The 18,774-nt window shown below is 30.7% G+C and overlaps 1 long non-coding RNA gene across 2 annotated transcripts; it reads left to right on the top strand.

Moving 5' to 3' along the window:
• Nucleotides 1-11,530: 11,530 nt before the first annotated feature.
• Nucleotides 11,531-15,901, top strand: LOC143056863 (uncharacterized). 2 transcript variants are annotated; one of them, XR_012972546.1, is made up of 5 exons: nucleotides 11,531-11,727; nucleotides 13,240-13,303; nucleotides 13,792-13,873; nucleotides 14,568-14,701; nucleotides 15,447-15,901. It is a non-coding gene; the product is annotated as an uncharacterized LOC143056863 (long non-coding RNA). The 2 variants fall into 2 exon arrangements; XR_012972547.1 differs by lacking the exon at nucleotides 13,792-13,873.
• The last annotated feature ends 2,873 nt before the right edge of the window (nucleotides 15,902-18,774 follow it).

Consider the following 18,774-nt stretch of genomic DNA (forward strand, 5'->3'; position numbering starts at 1 on the left):
TGTCTGACAATTCTGACTTGTTCAGGTCAGAAAATGTTGTTATGATAATGAACTGTTATTTTCGGGAGACAACTCGTGTTGTCTTAAACAGTATTAACATTAATAACCAGTCCGTGCAATTTTAAAAGTAAAATTATTGCTTCGAGCTGAACATCATCACGTGATTTTTCTATTTTTAAACTTAATCATGAATTGACTTTTTAACCTTTCCGAGTTTGCGGCTTATAAATATATTTGTTTTTTCGTTTCTCCCAATGAGAAAAACGATCTTTTGAATATTGATATTAATGAAAATGAAATGAAATCGGAATAATTTTAATAAAGGAAAAGGGAAGGGAGGGTTTAACTAAAAGAACCGAAATATTTTTTTATTTTTATTTTAAAAATGATTTTAACTTGAGAACATTATAAAGAGATTCACAAAACGGGTTTTTCAATTATGAACATGGAATATGATATTAAAAACAAATCAAATGAAATGTAGGGTAAGGCTCCAGTGATCACCCTACCCCTGTCATTTGACAATGTTGAACAGTCGAGATCCCTGCCCCCTTAACCCTCTTACTGCGGGAAGGACATATGTGTCCTCCCCTGGCTTACTGCGGGAAGGACATATATGTCCTTTGTGTAAAAAAAAATATTATTTTTTTCCCTTTCGTAATGTTTCTGAAAAACACCTTTCCTTCAATTATTGAATACATTTTATATATTTTATTCATCATGTGGTTATTATTTTTGTTGTTGTTTTCTTTTTACCCATACTTTTCATAAAACGTCATCATTACGTCAAATATTATTTGACGTCATTCGACGTGGTAATTGATTTGACGGCATGATAGCGCTATCAAATTTTAGAATGAACGATTTTTATGCTTTTATTGATAAGATAAAAAAGAATCATAGTATGAAACAGAAGGGGGGAAAACCCAACATCAACAATGATCATTTAAGCAATAAACAAAACTATTTGCTTATTGGTTTTCGTTCTTGTACCCAACAATAAATAAATATTTTAAACAAATGGCCTTAACGTTAACTCTTTTATATTTGGAGGGACACCTATATACTAAGTCTTGAACTTGATGCTTGCCTTGGTTTTCTTACTTCTTTAAAAACAAATTAATTAAACAACGAAAAAGTCTACGTTGGTATTTAATAAATAAATAAGTCTACAATCAATTTACTCACACGAATTGTAAAATTGGTATAAAATAGCATTCTGCATTTCAATGTTTTTTATGCATTATTAGCTATTATAAACTAGTTTATGTGCAAAAAAATTAAATGGATAGATACTATGGAGTTATTGAAAACCCGTTAGGAGCAGGAATCACCCAAAATTGAGAAAAGCTTTTAACGTAAAGTCAGCTAAAGAAGGCCCCAACATGAAAAAAATGTAAAACTAACATAAAAACTAACGGCATAACTTATAACAATTTAGTTTATGAAAAACATAATTATGTGACAGATATGATCCAACGACAACCACTGAATTACAGACTCATGACTTGGGACGTAAAAAAAAGAGTGTGCTATCTTTATTTTTCAGGTCATTTTTTTGTTTGACGGGTGTTTTTACCTTTTGAAATATTTGCTGCAGAAAACTTATGTCTTACTTAATCAATTTTGTGTTGTAGTTTTTTGTATCCTGCCTTTCAACCTATCCAGAACAAGTGGTCTTATATTATAATTTTATAACGTTTGGATTGTGATTACTCGAAGTTGCATCACATTGGAACTGTATTTATATCAATAGAAGATCAGAGTTTCACATTTTTAACGGCAAATTTTGAAATTCCTTTACATTTATTCAATGAAGTAACACCATACGATGGTTAAATTTGAGACCAATAACATTTTTAAAAGTCATATAATGATCTATCATGCTGATACTGAATACGGTGCTTTAAACAAAAATCTATGTTTTCCTTAGTATACTTCACGTGCTATATAAGTGCAGTATAAAAATCGAAAGATGTAATAAAATATCTTTTCGAAATATGAGTAAATATTAGATTGAAGTACGCATATAAATTCGGAAGGGCCCTCTAATTCTCTAATTATTTATTCAATAAATATATACATATTGATGTTTACAAATAGTATAAATATACCATTGAACAAAAGTAATCAAAGAAATTAAGTAGTTATTTACGAAAATATTTGAACCGAACCTAAAAAATAAGAAACATGAAAAAAAAACCATGTAAAAATATAGCTAATAGCGCACACCATCCACAGATTCAAACACCTGAATGAAAAATACAGGTATGCAAAGATATTAGTTAAGAAGGGATTTTATGGTCGTAATTAGTAAGCATGCAGGAAAAAATGTGTGTTTGATTTGGATTTGTTATTCGTCAAGCATCAATGTGATATGATAATGAATATGACAAATGAAATATGATATGAATAGATATAAGAACATGTGGTATGAGTGCCAATGAGACAACTCTCCATCCGAGTCACAGTTTATAAAAGTAAACCATGATAGGTCAAAGTACATGCTTCAACACGGAGCCTTGTCTGACACCGAACAGCAAGCTATAAAGGGCCCTAAACAATTCTAGTGTAACAAAAAACAACAAACGGAAAAACCAACGGTCTAATTTATATAAAAAACGAGAAACGAGAAACACTTATAAACCACACCAACAAACGACAACTACTGAACATCAGTATAACATAGAAAAGAATAACAGTAGTAAGCACGAGAAATAGTTCAAGTGATGACACAAGCGTCGGTGCAACCATCATCTACACAGAAAAGGGAACAAGACGATTACAGTGTATCACTGATGGAGGATATATATGGAGACAGATACATTTCACAGCATACATAGCAAAACATTTCACAACATTGACATATTTTTGGCAACTTTAAACATTTCTATTAAAAAAAAGGATATAAAGTTGCATGTGTAAACACCATTAATCTTAAATGTGTCTTTCTTAAATTAAGGCTGAAAATTAATTGCGTCATAGTTAAGCCAATAAAATGGTTTTGGTTTTAGGTGTGGCGATATTTATGTTGGGGCACATACATCCTTTATAACATTTTATTAACCAACTTAGTACATTATTACCAAAAATGACTGGTTATTAAAAATAACCATATTTTCTGTAATGGCCCTGTTTTTCTGTAATGGCCCTGTTTTTTTCTGTAATGGCCCTGTTTTTCTGTAATGGCCCTGTTTTTCTGTAATGGCCCTGTTTTTTCTGTAATGGCCCTGTTTTTCTGTAATGGCCCTGTATTAATGCCCGGTTTGTCTGTATAAAGCTCAGTTAGGGTTTTTAATAAAGTTTATAAAATTAAGTTGTAAAGAGTATAATACTCTATTGTATTTTATTTTATTTAGTAACCAGCAACCAACATTAAAGAACCATATATAGGGATCACTGTTCCTCCTGTTTTTCAACACATAACTTCTGTCAACTTAATATCTTGGATATTTGATATATTAACACATACACTTTTATTCAGTTGGTTAATAAATGTATTAAGAAATGGGTGTTTTTATAATGGCTCTGTTATATGTCCTCGGTCAGTAATAATGGCCTCGGATGTCTGTAATGGCCCTCGGCGTTGCCTCGGGCCATTACAGACTTCCTCGACCATTATAACAGACCTTGGACATATAACAGGGCCATTATAAAAACACCCATTCATTAATACTATAATATCAACTTGATAGTTAACATAATAACACAGCACTATTTAATTCATATTGTTTTGTATAACTTGCTAATCGTTTGACTTTAAAAGGCTTACCTATTGCTTTGTTATACCAAAATATGGAGCTTACTTCTTACGAATCAAAAATAAGTGAACAATCACTTGCTATTGAAACGGGATGATACACAGTTTACATATAAAAGCACTAGCATCTGAAAGTTTCTGTAAATTTTGCGGAGATAACGCAGAATATTGTGCACATTTCCTTTTATAATGTCCCCAATATAAAAACTTTCGGGAGAATTTATGTTTAAGTTTTCAAAAATTGGTTCAAATTAATGTCATCAAATCAGTATCATATTTAATTGACTGATGCCAACCAAATTTGTAAATACATGAGATAAGCATTTGAATATAAACAAAGGAGATGTCAGATGTGGTAAGATTGGCAATAAGTCAACTATCCACCAAAGTTCAAGTGAAGTGGATGCAAGTACATTGTAATTACAGGCAACCGTACGGCCATTCACAATGCGGAAACCACAATTTAAAGTTCAAAACAATGCTAAGTCTCAGTTAGTCTACCATAAATAATGGAAGAACTATACAAAAAAATAGACTTGTAGTTATAGATACAGAATATAATAAATTTTCTCTTATTTTGCATTATGTTTTATTTTAAATTACATTATTTGTCATGTTTTATATATGTCAAGTTTGTTAAAGTACACTTGGAATACGCAATGCCATCTTTTTTTTTTATATGTGCTTTATCCAATTAAATATTTTATTTGATCTAAGATGAACAACCGAAAATAAGTAAATCTGACTTGTAATTTGGTAAAGTATAGTGCTGTTTTGCAAAAACTGAACGTTTTCTCCAAAATACTGTAAAGTGCTTGACTAATTGAATAGCGCGAAACTTCCTTAGAACGTGACGTGATCATCATTATGACGTTACGTCATGTCATATAAATAACGTTATTTTTTGAAAAAAAATAAACATCTATACTTTATGTTTGGTAATTCTTCAATTATTTGAGTTAACATGCTGTTATACAAGACGAATAACAATTTACTGTTTTTGGTATTTTTTACTGAAATTGACCCGTTTCTGGTCAATGTTTTGAAATTTAGCTACGCACTAAGAGGGTTAACTCAATTTTTTCTCTCTGTAAAGTATAATGAAATATACCAAGCTAGTCTCTATGGGTCGCCCCACCCCTTGTCATTTGAGAATGATCTTATATATCTTGAAAATTGTCGAGATCCCCACCTGTAAACAGCCATATATATTCCTTTTTATAATGTCAAATTGATTTGAATGAAATATACCGGGCTAGTCTCTGGGTTTACCCCCTCCCCTGCCATTTGCGAATGTTCTTATATTTTGTAAACGGTTGAGATCCCCACCCCTAAACTATATATATTCTTGTATGGGAAAATAAAACAAACCCAATGTAATATAGGGGAAGTCCCTTGGGGGGGGGGGTTGTTCACCCCTACAGTGTGAAAACATGTAAATGGTCAAGATCCCCACCCCTGAACCATATATATTAGTGTAAGGGACAACAAGACAAATTAAATGAAATAAAGATAAAGTCCCTTGGGGTCACCCCACCCCCTCATGTTTGAAAACATGTAAACGGTTGAGATCCCCACCCCTTAAGCCTATATATTATTATATGGGACAATACAACAAATCAAATGAAATAAAGGGAAAGTCCATGGGGGTCATCCCCATCCCCCTTTTTGAAATGGTCTGGATCACCACCCCTAAACCATATAATATTCCTGTTCGTCATTTCAAGAAGATTTGAATGACATACATGTACAGGGTCAATCCCTAATTATATGGCATATATGTTTTCCTATGAAGTTACACATCTATAATTCTTACCCCAGATGCTTAGCCACATAAAGCATTAACCTTTTATTTGAAATATAGATAGTCTTTGTTTCTACAGAAGTGAGAAGAACATTGGAAGTCAGTATGTTCTGACTTATAAAAGTCTGAATGTTCTGACTTATGAAAGTCAGAATGTTCTGACTTATGAAAGTCTGAATGTTCTGACTCATGAAAGTCTGAATGTTCTGACTTTAATTTAATAAGGCCAGAAAGACTCAGAATGATCTGAAGATAATGACTTGTTTTTAATGTTTAGAGTATTTAAGAATATGAATGCTCTTGTCATGCTAGTACCATAAGAAACCCTGACAAGATTTTGTTCCCAAAAAAATATATATTAAGAATAACAAGTGTACAATTGAACATAAATTACAAAGTTATAAATGTTGCTAAAAAATCTATTTAAAAAACACCCAATAGATAGTTGTAGTGAAAATATTATGTATTTATATGTACCACTTCTTGAAGGACAACAAAGTCACCAAACTTAGTCTGATTTTCATAGTATTTTCTCCTCAACATTTTTTTTTAACAGAACATGATTTGACCTGTTTAAGTCAGTTTACAGAAAAAAAATCCGATCAAACTAGGTTTCTTCATCTTAGCCCCCCCCCCCCCCTTTTTTCTCGTTATCTGAATCTGCTACTGTTGGGATAATTAATTTTTTTTAAGAAACAATTCAGTCAAATGGTTTTTAGAATAATGATTTTTTACAACCAAAAGTTCTATATGTTAACTTTACAGAAAAAAAATCATGATAATACAGAAATAAAATAAATTTTTAAGATATTAATTTGATGAAATTTGTTAAAAAAAATACATTTGAATATAAAATATACCAAATACATTTTTTTTTATAGTCCTCAATATTGTGACTTGAGGGGACCATATTTCATCAGTCTTTTATCTGGTTTGTCATACATTTTAAAATCAATATGAAAATCCTAGACTTAAAAGTCGACATAAGTTTAGTTTTGACTGACTCTCTGAAGTCAGAACATGATTTGACCTGTTAAAGTCAGTTTACAGAGAAAATTAAATCCAATCAAAACTAGGTCTTCTTCTTCTAAGCCCCCCCCCCCCCCCTTTTTCCCTTTTATCTGAATCTGCTACTGTTGAGTTAATTAATTGATAAGTTTATTAGAAACAATTCAGTCAAATGGTATAAAATAATATATTTTACAACCAAAAGTTCCATGTGTTAACTTAACAGAAAAGAAAGGTCATGAAAATACAGAAATATAATAAAATTTAAAGATGATTTGATGAAATTTGTAAACAAAATATATTTGAATATAAAATATTAGTTCTCATTATTGTGACTTTATTATTGGGTGTCTTTTATCTGATTTTCCCATACGTTCTTAAATGCATATATTTATGACAATGCCGGACTTAACAGTTGTAATAATAAGTTAAAGTGAAGTTTTTGACTGACTCTTTGAAGTCAGAACATAATTTGACCAGTTTAAAACAAAATACATTTAAATATTGAATAATCAATATGCAAAATAAACTTTTTAATAGTCCTCATTAATTATTGCGCTGTATGGGGACCTTATTTCCACTGTCTTTTATTTGGCTTTTCTGTACATTTTTAAATCAATACGAAGAAACTAGACTTAAAAGTTGAAATAAGTTTAGATGGGACTGACTTTTTGAAGTCAGAACACTATTTGACCTGCTAAAGTCAGTTGACAGGAAAAAAATGTCCAATCAAAGTTAGGTGTTCTTCCTCTAATCCCCCTCCCCACTAAATATCAATCTGCTACTGTTGAGTTAATTAATTACTGATTTTTTTTTAGAAACAATTCAGTCAAATGGTTATTAAAATATAATTTTTTTTTGCAACCACAATTAAGTTCCATGTGTTAACTTAACAGAAAAGAAAAGTCATGAAAATACAGAAATAATACAATATTTTTTTTTTTTTTTAGATAATTTGATAAAAATCTTTAAAAAACAAAATGCATTTGAATATTGAATATATCAAATAAAAATGTTCCATACATTTTAAATCAATATGAAAATCCTGGACTTAAAAGTTGAAATAAGTTTAGTTTTGACAGACTCTTTGAAGTCAGAACATGATTTGACCTGTTAAAGTCAGTTTACAGAAAAAAAAATCCAATCAAACTATGTTTCTTCATCTTAGCCCCCCCCCCTTCCCTTTTTCCCTTATTTGAATCTGCTACTGTTGAGTTAAAAAAAAATTAAGAAACAATTCAGTCAAATGGTTTTTAGAATAATGTTTTTTACAACCAAAAGTTCTATTTGTTAACTTAACAGAAAAAAAGTCATGAAAATACGGAAATAGAATAAATTTTTAAGATATTAATTTGATGAAATTTGTTAACAAAATACATTTGAATATAAAATATACCAAATACATTATTGTATAGTCCTCATGATTGTGACTTAAGGGGACCTTATTTCATCAGTCTTTTATCTGGTTTCCCATACATTTTAAAATCAATATGAAAATCCTAGACTTAAAAGTTGAAATAAGTTTAGTTTTGACTGACTCTTTGAAGTCAGAACATGATTTGACCTGTTAAAGTCAGTTTACAGAGAAAATTAAATCCAATCAAAACTAGGTCTTCTTCTTCTAAGCCCCCCCCCCTTTTCCCTTTTATCTGAATCTGCTACTGTTGAGTTAATTAATTGATAGGTTTATTAGAAACAATTCAGTCAAATGGTTTAAAATAATATATTATATAGACTAAAAAGTTGTAATGATTAGCTAAATTGAAGTTTTTGACTGACTCTTTGAAGTCAGAACATAATTTGACCGGTTTAAAACAAAATACATTTAAATATATTGAATATGCAAAATAAACTTTTTTATAGTCCTCATTATTGTGCCGTATGGGGACCTGATTTCCTCTGTCTTTTATCTGGCTTTTCCGTACATTTTTAAATCAATATGAAAAAAACTAGACTTAAAAGTTGAAATAAGTTTAGTTGGGACTGACTCTTTGAAGTCAGAACACGATTTGACCTGTTAAAGTCAGTTGACAGAAAAAAAAATGTTCAATCAAAACTAAGTCTTCCTCCTTTAAGCCCCCTCCATATCTGAATCTGCTACTGTTGAGTTAATTAATTCACAATTTTTTTTAAGAACCAATTCAGTCAAATGGTTTTTAAAATAATGTTTTTTAAAACCGAAAGTTCCAAATGCTAATTTAACAGAAAAAAAGTCATGAAAATACAGAAATATAATAAAATTTTTTAAATAATTTGGAGAAATTTGTTAACAAAATACATTTGAAAATTAAATAATAGTATACCAAATACACTTTTTTATAGTCCACATTTTTGTGACTTTATTATTGGGTGTCTTTTATCTGAGTTTCTTATACATTCTTAAATGCATATGACAATCCCAGACTTAAAGTTGCAATACTTAATTAAAGTATAGTTTTTTACTGACTCCTTGAAGTCAGAACATAATGTGACTTGTTCAAGTCAGTTTGCACAACAGGATTTACCTCAATGAAATATTAAGATATCAAAAATATACCAAATTATCTTTTATATATATAGTTCTTATAATTGTGACTTAATTTTTTGTGATTTTTGTTCCTACTTGTATTCATACATTCTAACAATCACATCACAATCATGATAATGCACAACTTTTACAGAACTTTGCAAGCCATTTAGTTTTTGACAGACTCTTTTAAGTCAGAACATGATTTGACCTGTATAAGTCAATTTGTCCGAACATGCCCATTTGACCTGTTTAAGTCAATTTGTCTGAACATGATTTGACCTGTTCAAGTCAGATTGCAGAACAAATTTTCCAATCAAAGCTAGGTGTACTTCCTTTAAGCCCTGCTTCTGAATCTGCCATTTGTGAATTTATTTGATAAATGTTTAGAAACAATTAAGTCAAATGGTTATTTATTTTAGGGGATCTTACATATATTTCTTATGTCTGACGTTCCCATACTTTCATTTAATATCATATGTCAGTGCCCCACTCTAAAAATTTCAATAAATTTAGTTTTGGGCTGCCTGTTTTAAGTCAAAACATGATTTGACCTGTTTAAAAGAAAATGCATTTAAATATTGAATATACCAAATATTTTTTTTTTTTGTCCTCATTGTGACTTTAGGGGACCTTAATATTTTCTCTGTCCCATATCTGGCTTTCTCATACATTTTTAAATCAATATGACAGTACTAGACTTAAAGGTTGAAATAAGTTTAGTTTTGACTGACTCTTTGAAGTCAGAACATAGTGTGACTTGTTTGAGTCAGTTTGCACAACAGTATTTACCTCAATGAAATATTAAAATAATAAATGTTTTGCTCTTGATAAATTTAGCTAAAAGTGGATGAGAATAGATCCCTTATTTTTTCCTTGGAAGATTTGAAGTATTGTCATGGTACTAGTTAATGTATCCAATATTGTATTTTGTAAATCTTATGATATTGACAGAAAATTGTATGATCCATTTTTTCTGCTTTGGTTTTTGTTTGTATTTGGAAATGATTGAATTTGATGAGATAAATATATTATGTTAAGATTCTGGAAAGAAGAAGGTATGATGAGCCCCACTTTTTAAACTCTTTGATTCGAAACTAGTAATCACTATATTTTATGGAGATTGATAACAAAGTGGTAGAAATGACTGCTTACAGTCAGAACAAAAATGACCTCTCTAAGTCAAAATGCATTAAAAAGGGACATAAATCTTATTAGAATATGAAGATATTAAGTCACAATATTTTATGCAAAAGCTGACCTGTGGAAGTCATTTTATGATAAATTAAAGTCTGACATAAACTGACCTGTACAAGTCATATTCTGTTGAGTGCAAGAAGGGAGACAACACTTACATCAAATTATATCTGACCATGGAAGTCATTTTATTCTGACTTGTTTATGTCAGAGCTCTGACTGTATATGGTAAACAAATATGGACGACTCGGTCGGCTGCCAAGACAGACGAAGGCATTTTACCAAAAAAAGTACGCCGATTTAAGTCTCTTCGTCTTATCGTGATGCAGAAATAATGTGTGCAGTTTGGATGCAACTGGTTGTCAAATATGTTGTACCGGCATAGGAAGATTAGTTGATAGAAGGAATGTAAACACATCACGCACTTGTCCTTTTCCTCATCCGGTCTCACTAATTAGCGACAACAAGAATTTTAGCGACAACAAGCGTCAACAAGCGACAAGAAGAATTATTCTAGCGACAACAAGCGACAAGAAACTATTTAGCGACAAGAAATTTTTTTTTTATTAAAATTAATTATTGCAATAAATATTAAAAGAATATGCAAAAGAAAATAATTTTAGCGACAAGAAAGTTAAAATTGATAGAAAAAAATGAAACATTATTTACATGATATTTTATCATCTATTATGAAAAACAGCCAGTATTACGTTTAATTATTGTATTATGAGATTACTTTTCCTTGTATTTTAGAACATATTATTTATCTTATAATTTGTTTTTTAAAACTCTTTTCGTGCAATATATATTAAGCTCGCAAAATGAATTATTTGTGCATCATTGTCCTGAAAATATTGACACAAATTGTGAAATACAAAGAACTGAAATCAAACAGGAGGAAAAGAAGCTCAATCTTTTTCTTCTTCACAAATGTTAAATTTCTTCATCTACCAATATATACTAATATAAACTTCACAATCTCTTTCTTCCTCACAAATGTTTCATTTCTTTGTCTATCTATATAATAAAACATTTTAATTAGACATATCTGCTCGTATATTTAAAAAAAAAAAACATTAAATACAAATTTCTTTATATCTAATAAAAAAAAATGTTTTCTTGTCGCTAAATAGTCTTCTTGTCGCTTGTTGTCGCTAAAATAATTCTTGTTGTCGCTTGTTGACGCTTGTTGTCGCTTCTTGACGCTTGTTGTCGCTTCTTGACGCTTGTTGTCGCTAATTAGTGATACCCTTTTCATCTGGCGATCTGCTCTGGGAGACGATTTGAATGGATCGTTCATTTTTATGTTTTAAAGTTCTGTATTCATATGTTAAGTGTATATCTGGATGGAATTGAACCGCCTTCCTTATGGTTCCTATTACATGGAGAACCTAGTAAACCAAAGGCCAAGCTGATGCCAAGCTTCAGTGTAAAACTTTGAGCAGGTGCCAGGTAATTTGCATTTACAAATCCAAACATTTTAAAACTTGAGTTGGACAACATTGTCATGTTAATTATGCCCCACTACACCAGCCGTTAGCCAGCAACCATTTGATTTTCTGGGGGGGGGGGGGGGCTATGGTTTTTTTTTCTGGACATATTTTTTTTTTTTTTCGCCTGCGGCGAGAACAATCTATTTTTTTCGCGACAAGTAGAAAACAATTTTTTTCTTTCAATTTTAGCATTACATATAGTGGCAGCTGAGGGTGAAACAAACAATTTTTTTTCTCAGAATCAAAAACAAATTTTTTTTTTCTCCAAAAACTGGAAACACACTTTTAAAAAAAAAAAAAAAACATAGCCCCCCCCCCCCCCCCCCAGAAAATCAAATGGTTGCTGCCTTAGATGTCATAGTAATCTAAACTAGATACATGTATGAAAAAAATGATTATTTAAAAAATAATCCAGGTCTGTCAGTTTATATGTTTGTAATAATTTAGGAACAAACACCCAAGTCAAGGCAAAAAACAAATACAAACATATTGATAACAATTGCAAGAAAGCATTAAACAAAAGTGCAGTAGAACTAAATAGGAAAACATGCATGCTATCAGACAATTGAGGGATTCAAGCCAAGGCTACCCTTCAACATGTTCAAAAGTTGAATTGCCATGGTACACATACAATGTACATGTATGATCATCATGTAGCATGAACCATCAATGGCTGTTAAACTTGTCACATTGACACAGACACTGCCACAACACTAATTAATTAATACATGTATATACTAGCATGACTATAGTAATATATATTTGATAATATCCATCTAAAAATCATCTGATAATTTAATCAGTATTTGATTAAAATTCAAATGCTCATGTACATGATGTAGGATACAAAGAAACATAAATAAAGAGTAAACAAACAATTGACGGTTCATACATGTACATGTATATATCTGGGAGTTTTTTCTGTTTAATTTCTATGAATGTAAGAAGAAGTTGATACTTTACATGTACAAAACAATGTACGTGTACTTCCCATTTTAATCTGATATCCATACTATAATTAATTTTTTTTATACAATAACTAGTCGAAAAATTTAAATACAGACAAATATTCAACGACTGAGCGAATAAGACACAAATTCACCAAGGTGCATTGTCCCTGAGTAAATTTTCAGCGTTGTAAGGTCACAAGTTGTAAAGCTTTTCAATATTTGAATTCTTTGATTATTTATTCTTTTTATTACATCATGTACATGTACATTGGCAAATAGCATTTTTACAACAAATATTATTCATTTATAAAATGTATGTGTTTTTTAATATATGTCCAGTTTTCACTTTATTATATTTGGTAAGAAAATTTGTATTATAAACTAACAAACATCATTTGTACATACATACATGTACAAATGATGTACATGTACATTGTACTGCTACATATATACATTCCTTATCTATGTGCTATTAAAATGAAGAACATTTGTGTAACAGAAATTTATATTTCATTTTTTAGAGAAACCATCCTTGTTAAAGATGTGACATTAATCCCTCCAAACCTACAAAACACAATTGATAAGGTAAGTTGCAGATTATCTGAGATATTTTTGATTATCATCCCAAGAAATGAAGCATACATGTATTACTCTTCTTTCATTTATATGATAATGAAGATACATGTATCTTGTAATTTGTACAGTTGTATATGTATTTCTGCCATCTGTCACTGTTAATTTAAATGTACAGTAGGGGTCAGTAAATAATCAAAACATGATACATGTATAAAGACTAATGGTGTGTATTTTCATTAAATAATACACAGGTTTTTTTTGTGTTCAGATTGATAGCAATTTTGTTGTCAATTGTTGTAGTGTCATAATAAACTGTCATTGTCTAAATGAATGAAATAAATGGTTGTACCTAAAATTATTTGAAACATGTCTGAACTTAACTTATATATAGATACAATTTACATTGTATTATAACCAATTTTTATTTACATTTGTATATCTATATGTACATGATCAATGTATCAATGATGACAAGGAACTTTTTATTTAAATTTCAGAGATGCTAATTAACCTTGTTTATGACTGTGGAGAACTTATGCTACATTTACCTAATACACAGACAAACACAGATGGGCAAAGGTAATAAATAGAGCAGTTTTCTAAGATACATGTTCATGTTTATTGTTATATCATGTATATTATGCCTTGTCTTTAAAAAAATATAGATATGAAACATGAACACATATGTACATGTTCCATGTTTACATGTATTAGAGAGTTATCTAACCTGTTTAAAAGCTGATAACTACTTAGTACTATCAAAATTTTAGTCTATTTGTTTCTCTATTTGTCCATGATTTATCTTATAATTGATAGAGTTTGAAAATTTAATCTATAAAGTTGGATAAAATATTCATAATGCTTGCATTGGTACAAAGCCATTTTGAAAATAAGAAGATGTGGAATGATTGCCAATATGAAAACTCTCCCCAATACATGTACTTCACATGACATATAACGGAACCACTTTAAGTCACCATACAACCTTACACAATAAGACAAACCCATACTACATAATCAGCTATAAATTTAAACAATTCAAAGGAGAAGACTAAATACAACTACTGAATTATTAGTTATACAGCATTAAAATACAACTACTGAATTACTGGTTCCTGACTTGGGACAGGCACATACAGAATGTGGCAGGGATAAACCAAATTGAACTTTATTAAAAAATTACCCATTATCAAACTAAAAATGCCTATTACTAAGTGAACTCAGATTACTCTGCTGTTTACATATTTGTTAAACTATAATTTGCTTCTTGTAGAAATTAGCCTGTGAGATCAAGATGCAGATATATCCACCAGATACCAAATGCCACACCAAAGCAGACATTTTCAAATGTTGAGAGACCTATGAATACATCTACATCCTTCTTCGGACTTTGAAACAACTGATTGAGTATGTTAGCTAACATTTAATCAATTATGTTTGAACAGTGCTACACAACAGCCTGGGTGGATTTTGCTTTTTCCACCGGCCCACTCCAACTTTAATCTCTTTTTTGTTAAAATATTGATATCTAATGCTTATCTGCTTTTTTCAATTGATTGTACTTGCAAGTCTTTTGATTAAACAAACGAAATTGCATGCCCACTCCTATGGGTGGGCAGAGTTGACAAGCTAGAAAGTTTGCCCACTCCCACTGTGGACGGGTGGACAACGCAAAATACACCTGAGCTGTAGTGTATATTTGAAAGTCAATGACTTCTATTAAAAAAAAGAAAAAAGAAATCTAGAACTTTACAATCTTTTTTTTAATGCCCCTATTTATATACAAAAGAAGATGTCATATGATTGCCAAAGATACAACTCTCCACAAGAAACCAAGTGACACAGAAATTAACAGCTACAGGTCATTGTAAGGCCTTCAACAATGAGCAAAGCCCATACCGCATATTCAGCTATAAAAGGCACTGAAATGACAAATGAAATATTATGCATGGTGGGGGTGAAATAAAAAGTGTCTTCTGACCCCTGATTCCCCTACATTTATTTCTAGAACATCCCTCAGTGTTGCAACACATAAACACATTTGGTAGTCGGAATGCTTTCAACCATATACTATAGTGATAGTTTTCTTCTTCAGAATGCTAAATTTAAAAGTTTTAATTAATTTGTGATGAATTTTCTTTTTTACTTCCAGTTAGGCAAGATGTTATCTCTCATATCAAAGAGATGGAATATGAAACTGACAGCCAGTATTGATATAATGTGGTACTAAAAGCTCCAATACCATCAGGGGCTGAAGACATAACAGGAATTGTGTGGAATTTGACCAACCTTAGACTAAAGAGAAAAGTTGTTGCTGCATTACAGATATTTTGAACTCAGCAATTTTTATTAATGTTTTTAATGTTAATTTCTCTTATGAATAATATGATATCTATACTTGCAATGAGCATGAATTGAAAGTTCCTCATGTCTGTAAAACTGTTTTCCCTTGACATTGACCACATTTCATGGATCCGTGAAAAAAGTTATGTACCCATGGTCAAGTCCATGTATCAGATTAAAAAAGCAATAGGTCTGCTTAATTTGGTATACTGTATGATTGATCCTGATCTCATTGTCATGCTTTATTGATCAATGTTAATATTCAAAAGATTAAATATTGATTGTACATTGTATACATGTATATAGATATGATAATATTTATTTGTATCCTTTGAACCATCATGACCTGTCACCATGTCATACTTTCATGATAATGTACAAATAAATATTGAAATGTGATAGAGTTTATTAATATCATCGAAGAAGATTATTTCTATTATTTATTATGTGCATGAAGTAGAATAAACATTTTCTGAAATATTTCATGGGAGATAATTAACCTAACTGAGTTCAATGTTGAACAGGAATGATGGGGTATTTTTTAATGAGCTCTAGTTAATACTGGTGTGAAATATAAGAAAATGCATCCTCAGTCTGAGCCCTAATGCTTTCATGTGATGTCTGGTGTTGCACATTGGACAAAATCGAAAACATGTAGCAAAACCATAAATATTGTCCAACATGTTTAACCCCACCACATTATGTATGTATGTGTCTGTCCCAAGTCAGGAGCCTGTTATTCAGTGGTTGTGGTTTGTTTGTGTGTAAAATATTTGTTTTTTGATCATTTTTTGTTTTAAATAAGGCCATGTGTTTTCTCGTTTGAATTGTTTTACATTGCCATTTTGGACCTTTTAAAGCTGACTATGCGGTATAGGCTTTGCTCATTGTTGAAGGCTGTAGTTACCTATAACTTAATTTCTGTGTCATTTTGGTCTCTTGTAGAAAGTTGTCTCATTGGCAATCATACAACATCTTCTTTTTATTATATACTTTTGAAATATGAGCAAAAAGGAGAGAATTCTCATATTTCAGGTCCTAAAATTACCTTGACCTTTGACCTTTTGACCTCAAGGTTGAAGCTAATCCTATATCTAATGCATATCATAAAGTTATCATAATTAACAAATGTAATGAAAGATTATAGTTCATAAAGGTAAGTTTACTATAGAAAATTGAGCAAAAAAGGAGGTCATTGTATAATTTTAGCTCCTAAAATTACTTGACTTTTTGACCTGTTGACCCCTAAAGGTTGAAACCAAACCAAGATCTTTTGAATATCATCAAATGGTCTTTATTTACAAAGGTTGTGAAGATTATGGGACCAATAGGTAGATACACTTTTTAGCAATTTAGCAAAAAAGGAGATTTTTGTTGATTTTAGCTCCAAAAATGACCTTGACCTATGACCTTTTGAACTTTACATGTCATAAATATCATAGTTTATTCTTATTATAAGATTATATGAAGTATGGTTAGTTTTGCTATAGATTTACATAAATTATACCAAAAAACATCAGAACAGGGATACCAAGTCTCCATTTACGAACTGTGACCTTGACATTCTAAATCAAAATTTCTTGAAATTGGTACGGTAAAATTTTCTAAATTTTTTTTTTAGGATGGAACAATATGTAAAGTTAATTTAAATGTCACTTTTAATGCTCTGCTAAAATATTCACTTTTGAACTAGTGAAGATATAAAATTGACAAATTTTAGACTTTTCTCCTTTTTCTATTATTAGTAACAATAACACAGTTCTAAAAATAGAATAGCAAAAAAAACAATATATTTTTTATGTTTAATTTTACAAGGTTACATGTAAGGTTCCTTTTAAAAGATAGATTCGTAAATAATACTATATAGATTTCTTAATTTTACATCCTATTAAAACCCCTTATTTGGCATTTGAGGACAAAAAGTGGGGGGGGGGGGCACTGTAACCCAGCTCTGCTGTTAACCTCAAATATTTTGCGGATTTTTATTTCATAGTAAGAACTCTTAGACCCTCCTACTTACAATCCTTGATAAAAATGTAAATTATTTTGCTTGATTATGGGTCGAATACCTTAACAAATCAAATAAAATATAGGGGGAGTCACAATGGTCGTCCCATCACCTCCTGTTTGAGAAATTGTAAACGGTCGAGATCCCTATCCCTTAACCTTATATATTCATGTATGGCACAATATAACAAATCAAAAAAAATATAGGGGGAGTCATAATGGTCACCCCATCACCTCCTGTTTGAGAACTTGTAAACGGTCGAGATCTCCATCCCTAAACCATACAATCATGTATGGGACAATATTACAGATCAAATGCAATATGGTAGAGTCCATGTTTGAGAACTTGTAAACGGTCGATGTTCCCACTTCTTTACAATATTTATTCCTGTTCGTTATTTCAAAAACAATTGAGTGACATACAGGGTCAGTCTCCTATGCGTCACCTATGCATTTCACTTTACTAGACCAAACCAATGTGCATTAGACTTTGCCTAATATCAGGCGACCATAGGAATGACGAATTATTGGAGATCAGCATCATGTTACAATTATTTCTTGTTTATTATAAAATCTTATTGATGCAAAACATGTGTGTAGGTTAATTGAATTTACTTTATGTCAGTCGGACCTCACCTTTGATCCCTGTAGTAGTAAACGTTTGTCTGATTTGTGTCTCATATATTTTGTACTGAAGAACCTAAACTCAGTGTTCTTTCCAGGGAAGCAAGTCCATTCATACTATTACAAACTTGTACTACACTGCAGACTCATCATTAAAAACATACATTAATATATGCGTAGCTTTTGAAAACCTTGATCAAATCTTAATTAAGTTGAGAAATACTCAGTAATGCTGTGTATAAATATAAAGCTGTGATACTGCAACATTTTGTAAAGATAATAGTTTTCTAGACGCCCTTATGCATTAATTCATGAGAAATTGAAAACAAATCTTTCTCACGAGAATGACGCAAATATATGAGGATCTCAATGGAGAATTTTAATTTCTGTATTCTGAAGTTTGTTTCTGTTTTTTGTTCTATCCTTTGCAATGTATTCTAATCTCTTGAAATTGTCTTTTTGATGTATCTTTAAGTATCTCTTAATCGGCTGCGTAGGTTCGGAAA

Source organism: Mytilus galloprovincialis, chromosome 13, assembly GCF_965363235.1.
Source record: "Mytilus galloprovincialis chromosome 13, xbMytGall1.hap1.1, whole genome shotgun sequence".
In the NCBI taxonomy this organism is placed as follows: Eukaryota; Metazoa; Mollusca; class Bivalvia; order Mytilida; family Mytilidae; genus Mytilus; species Mytilus galloprovincialis.